Source organism: Eutrema salsugineum, unplaced genomic scaffold (assembly GCF_000478725.1).
Source record: "Eutrema salsugineum unplaced genomic scaffold, Eutsalg1_0 scaffold_23, whole genome shotgun sequence".
In the NCBI taxonomy this organism is placed as follows: domain Eukaryota; kingdom Viridiplantae; phylum Streptophyta; class Magnoliopsida; order Brassicales; family Brassicaceae; genus Eutrema; species Eutrema salsugineum.
Genome location: NW_006256805.1, coordinates 1,365,918 through 1,372,585, shown reverse-complemented (window position 1 = coordinate 1,372,585; position 6,668 = coordinate 1,365,918). Strand labels below are relative to the sequence as shown.

At 41.0% G+C, this 6,668-nt stretch overlaps 1 non-coding gene and 1 pseudogene across 1 annotated transcript; both read right to left on the bottom strand.

Annotated features, from left to right (window-relative positions):
* Positions 1-417: 417 nt before the first annotated feature.
* LOC112086174 lies at positions 418-492 on the bottom strand (annotated as a pseudogene).
* Positions 493-6,098: 5,606 nt separating this feature from the next.
* Positions 6,099-6,205, bottom strand: LOC112086176. The gene has a single exon (XR_002899352.1). It is a non-coding gene; the product is annotated as a small nucleolar RNA R71 (small nucleolar RNA).
* Positions 6,206-6,668: the final 463 nt, after the last annotated feature.

The window sequence follows — 6,668 nt, the reverse complement described above, 5'->3', positions numbered from 1 at the left end:
TCATGTCTCACTAATGATGATTAGGTTAGAAACTGTTTTAGCATAGAAGTTAATACCTTCATGAGAGCATTAGCTTAATTAATGATGTTTAAGTTGAATGGTTTGCTTGATCACATGATTCATTAGCTCACTAGTTTAACACTAAAGGCACCCTAATCCACTATCATGTCTAAGACCTTTCTCATCATCATACATACATTCTCATCTCATTTAGCTTATTTACTTGCTTGTTTAAGTTGGTCATTAGCTTTAACCCTTGTTTTGAGTTCTTAGTTGTAATTAATCATCAAAACCTCACTCATTTGGCTTGAATTAAGAACTGATACTGCATCTTAGTGTCTACACATGATGGATTGATACCCTTTGTACTGCAAAGTGACAAAAGGGATTGATAACCCCTCATTTAGAGCCTTGAAAACTCTAAGTTATCACTTTCTATGATGCCTGGGAACGTTTTAAGGAGTATGAAAGTGATTGCCCCCACCATGGATTTCCTGGATCAAGCCTGCTGAGCACCTTTTACCGAGGTTTGCAACCAAAATACAAACTTTCGCTAGCAATGGAGATTTTGGACAAAAGACGATAGCACAAGGAAGAGCCCTCATCGAGAATTTGGCTCAAGCCAATAGCAATGATTGTCCTGAATACAATCGCTCGACGAAGCAAACCGGAACAGACAACAAGGAGATAACCGAGTTGAAGAAGATGATGAGCCAGCTTTTGAAGAGCAACAATCGCCCAATCCATGCTTGTGAGACCAACAATGGCGCAGAAGATGAAGGGCCTAGTGATATCGATCACATTAATCAAGCCTTTCAAGAAGAAGAGGTGAACTATGTAGGAGCAGAAGCACCATATCCAAATCGCTTCAACAATGGCTTCAACAACAACTTCCGGAATGCAAATTACAACAATCTCTCTTACCGCAATCCAAATGTGGAGAATCCTCAAGATCAGTACTACCCACCAATGCAAAAATCCTTCCAAAACAAGTTCCAAGGTGGAAACTTCGAAGGGACAGGAGCTTATCAACCGCGACAGCCATATAACTACCAAGGTACGGGTTTTAACAATCAATTTAAACAACAGCAAGGAGTCACGACGAACCAGCTAGCTTCACAAATCGGTAGACTTGAACAGTCCACCCAACAGCTCGTTATGAAGAACGAAAAAGCATCTAAAGACATGAGCATGAAGGTTGACTGCATGTACAATGTCCTGAACGGGAAGTTTGAAGCTTTATCTTTGCACGTCAAAAAGCTAGACGTACAAGTTGCCCAAACAGCCGACTCTATGAAGAGGCAAAGTGGAGTTCTTCCAGGAAGAGTTGAGGAATACCCTAAGAGGTTTTGCAATGCCATAACCACATTGCCCGAAGAAGAGGCCAGAACCGATGGAAAGAAAGAAGAAACCCCAATCTTTGTACCAGTTTACAAGGATGTCGATGCCAAGCAGCCACCATTCAACGTACCTCAACGATCACCGTTTCAAAGGCTTACAAAAGCCGACGATCCGGGGCGTTTTGTTTTCCAATGTTTCATTTCAGGAATCAAGTTCACAGACTGCCTGTGCGATTCCGGAGCCAATGTCAACATCATGTCAAAGACATTTGCCAAAAAATTGGGCATAAAAACCTTAAGGACATCGACGGTTAAGTTTATCTTTGGAGATCCATCTCAAAAAGATACTGAAGGGGGAATTCATGATCTACAAGTTCTAGTGGGAGACAAGATTGTTCCAGCAGGTTTCCAAGTCCTGGAGATGGATAAAGACAAGGAGAGGCCACTCATTTTCGGGAGACCATTCCTAGCTACCGTAGGAGCAGTAATCGATCACGCAAACCGGCATGCTGTTTTCCTCAATGTAGATCGCAGAAGGTTTTACCGGACTATCCTAGATGATTTTCCAAGCAAAGGAAACCGGCCAAAAGAGAAAGAAAAGGAGAAGCCGAAAGCTTTTGCAAAGATCAAGATCATCATTCCACCGGATACAACAGAAACTAGTGAGGACCAAATCCAGGAGCTGATCGAAAACATAAAAAGGGTTTTAAACAATGTTAAAGTCCAAAAGAAGAGTAAAGGAAAGAAGACGGCTCCTCAAGGAGAAGAAGTAAAACCTCCGGCGACCGGAAGTGATAAGGGCACATCAAGTGGAGTGCCATTCAACTCGGCCTGATTCTTCATGCCTACGTCGAGCTAAACGACTTAAAACAAAAGTGCTTAATGGGAGGCAACCCATTTTGGTACTCTTTCTTTTAGTTTTCTTTTCCTTTTTACAATTTATGTTTTCTTTTTCTTTTAAGTTTCAGATATTTTATAAAAAAAAAACACAAAAAAAATCAGAAAATTAGAAAACCCAAGAAAAAACGATAGGTTTTTAGCTGCTCGGTCCGGCAAAGACCTAAAAGTTGGACGAAGGCCGCAGGGAAAAGGGTCGCGGTCGCGACCAACCGACCCGCAGCCAAGGAATCATCGACCGCGGCACCGTGAATGTGACCGCGGCCGAGCCCCTAACCACCGCGGTCGCGCGTCTCCTGACCGCGGCCGTTGGTCGTTGAGATGAAAACGCGGATTTCCGCCGCTTTTCAAAAGTTCCCGGTGATTTCCGGAGCATTCCCGGTAAAGCCCGTTAAGATTTTCCGTAAGTTTTAAACCTCCGTTGCGTGCAAGACAAGAAAGGTAAGTTCCCTTAAACTTATGAATTTCCGTTTTTGCTACAAAAACACTTTTTAAAGAAAGGAAATGCACTTTTTGGATCAAAACTCCTTTTTCTCTTCTCTTCCGAAAGACTTGGAGATTTAGGAGATAGAACACCTATTTCAATTCTTAAGCTTTTTAAGAGATTCTTGGCTGATATACTATATTTTGTCATGTTTAGGATTGCATTTTTGTCCAAATATTGAGTCTCATGCATACATTTAGGTAGTTTTACATATATTTGTCTTTGCTTTTGTCTTTAGTTAGGAATTGCATTAGGTACAAGAGAGTTTTTCACTTTTGAAGTGTTTACAGGTCATTTGGAGCTAATTGGGAGCAATTGGGACAAAAGCCATGCATCAGACTCGGACAAGTGTTATGGAGCCGACGATGCCTCAACGTGATCACCTGAGAAGGAGGACTTTCACCAGGATTCAGCCTCCAAATTCTTCATACAGAATCAAGATCGTCGAGTCTAGTTTCCAGAACACTTTAGATCGTCCTATTTGGAGTTTTTAACTGAAAGTTACGGCGATAAGAAGAAGTACATGTCTCGGAGCAGATAAAGGACCAAAGCAACACACATCAAAGAACAGGTGGAACGGAGCTTTTTCCGACGTCACCTGAACCCGACCCCTTTACTAAAGTTGGAGATGATCGAGTCACGGTCCCATAACAGGTCGAAGCATTGTATTTGGAGTCGTGAGATGAGAGTTAAGCTCACCGGAAGATACACCTGTCTCGCGACAGTTTCAGGACCGACCCAATGAGCTCCGAAGATTGCGAAGGACGATGCGCTTCCAAACCGATTCAGTCTACAGGTCCTTCATGAAGATTTGAGATATTTGAGTTCTCTTTCCAGAACGTTTCAGATCATTCAAATTGGAGCCATGATCAAGAAGATAACGTTTCCGGAATGGACACATGTCTAGAAGACTCTTTCTGACCGTGTGAATGTACTGCAAAGAAGAGCCCACCGGGGAACCTTCCACTTCTCAAGCGCTGAGGGTTCCTTCACCAAGGTACGAGATATTTGAGCTCTCTTTCCAATTCAGTTGAAATCATGCCATTTGGATCCATATCCTGGAAGTTACTCTCCCCTGAATGCAAAGTGGTCCGGGAAGGCTTAGGTTGTGCGATACGGTACTGCGACTTGATTAACTCGCACCCATGAATGTTCAACGCTCTGGAAACATGTTGAGACTTTAGAGATAAGTGTAAGGAGTCTCTGAGAAAGGTAGAGACTTCGAGAATTAAATTTGACTAAGTCCACAATGCTGTGCGAGATAGGCATGCGAGTTGGACATGAAGTGGAACCATGTAGCACATGTGTTCGCAAATTACACCGACTTGGGCCTGCGACTTATGACTAAAGGAGGACCAACTTGCACACATGTTATCTCCAGAATGCATCTTGGTTTTGCGAGTTGAAGAGAAGAAAGCCTGAACAGCACAAACACTCGCAGTTTACACCTAGATAGGCATGCGGTTGGGCTGAAGGATTTAAAGTGCACAAGCCTGTTTCTATAGCTGTGCGACTTGGGCCTGCGACTTGGGAAGCACCTGACCATGTCGCACACTTGAGACATGACCCATTTGAAGCCGGGTCAGTACCCAGTTTGTCCTGGGCTGACCCGGTCCGCAAGAGACACTATATATGCTTTTTAGGGTTTTTTCCAAGACTTAAGCTTTGTTTTCTCTTGTTTCTCTTTCCTTTTTTGTTAAAATACGAGTTTGTTAAGAGATATCTCAAGGACTTAATCAGTCTAAGTCTGTTTCTTATCATCTCATCTTCTTATCTTTGCTTCTAATCATGATTAACATCACCTCTTGCAAAAGCTTAGGTGTGTTAAGCATGATTAGTGAGTTGTCTTCTTTTAAGCTTCTAGGTGTGTAGATTAGGGTGCTTTGATGTTTGATTTATGATGTTTAGGTTCTAGATTCTCATTTCTTTTCCTTAGTTAGCTGTTCTTAATGCTAGATCTCTCATTATAAGCTTGATCTAGAATTAAGGCATTTCTCCACCCACAAGGTTTTTGATGAAATGCCTGAATGAGCTAACTTAAGGGTTTATGTTTAAAAAAGCCATGGGAATGTTTGTTTAAAGAATAAATGACATATTAGAACTGTTTATTAATGCATATTGATCATCATTACCACTAATGCGAGTTAGGTTTGAATGCTGATTAGTATAGTGATCATTGTCTTGGGAAAGAAATGGTCTTGCTTTGAGTTCTAAGTTGATTGGAATTTGAGATCATGTGATTCATGCTTTATCTTTCTGTATAAAATTCAGTCTTTCTTAGCTCTTATTTTGATGCACAAAGAGGCTGTTTGGTCATGTTAGACTTGGAACCTTATGCTTGTTAATTGCTTATTCACTAATGGGAATTAGTCTTGATTAAGTAATTTGTAAAGGGATTTTTATCATGCGAATGAATTAATCTGATTTGGAAAGTCTAGACTAAAGAATTGCAAGTGTTGCATTGTTTGCTTAGCATCATGAATTCACATTTAAAGCACCCTAATCAATGATCACATCTAGAGGTTTAGCTTTCACTTTATTAGAATTTGAGTCTTTGTTTTGTTTATCTTGTTGCTTGTTCTTAATTACTGCTTGTCTTTGTTTGTTATATGTTTTGGATCACTTAATCACCAACCTATTTCTTTAGATTTGGATTAAGGATAGTTCCATATAGTCTTAGTGCCTAGATAATCTCCATTTGGATTGACCCTCAAGTGCTACAACACAAGAGGTTAATTGACCTTAGTAGGCTTAAAAAACCTATTATCAATTTGGCGCCGTTGCCAATTGGAGATTCATTCTAGCATTCGTTGAGATCAAGTCATTTTCTTTTGTTTACTGATTATCTTTCAAGTGCTGTCTTTGTTTTCAAGTGTATGAACACCAGAAGTCAAGCAAGAAGACAAAGAGAAATAGCTGTACACATTGAGAGGTTGGGTATGGATCAAGGGCAACAGGCTCATGGTGGTAATGGAAACCACCAGAATCAGCAAGAGCCACCACCTCCACGTCCAAGACAAGTTGTGGGAGTTGGTGATGAGGCCAATATTCAGGGTCAGAGACATGGGATTCAAGCTCCTACACCTGAAAACGATTTTGAGATCAAATCTGGCTTGATCAACATGGTGCAATCAAACAAGTTCCATGGCTTAGCATTAGAAGACCCATTAGATCACATTAACAACTTTGATAGAGTCTGTGATCTAACTAAGTTGAATGGTGTGAGTGAGGACAGTTTCAAGTTGAGACTATTCCCTTTTTCTCTTGTAGACAAAGCTCATCAGTGGGAAAAGTCTCTACCTCAAGGATCCGTCACAACATGGGAGCAATGCAAAAGAGTATTTCTAACCAAGTTATTCTCTTCATCAATAACAGCAAGGTTAAGAAATGAAATCTCAAGTTCTATTCAGAAGATCCATGAATCCTTTTGTGAGGCTTGGGAAAGATTTAGAGGGTATACCATGCAATGCCCTCACCATAGATTCTCAGATTCTCAGCTGCTAAGTACCTTCTACAGAGGTGCTTTACCAAAGGTAAGACTACTCTTGGACACTGCTTCAAATGGTAATTTCATGAGCAAGGAAGTCAAAGATGCCATGACCCTTGTGGAGAATGTAGCTCAGAGTGATGAACTTTATGGAGCAGACTTTGACAGGAATTCAAGAGGTGCTGTGTGTGCTGAAGAGGAAAGAACAAGGAAATACATCTGGTCTCTCAATGAGAAGCTAGATAAACTTCTCCTAGCTTCTCATAAGTCAGTCAACTTGATTAGAGATGTGAATCATGTGTTTCAAGACACATTTTAAGGGGAAGGCATCACAGCTGAGGTAAACTTTGTAAGTGGACAACAAGGTTACCAAAAAGGCTTTACCTATTACAAGAATCACCCCACCCAGAACTTTCACTCTCACATCAATAACCAGCATGGTTTTGTCCCTCCCCAACAG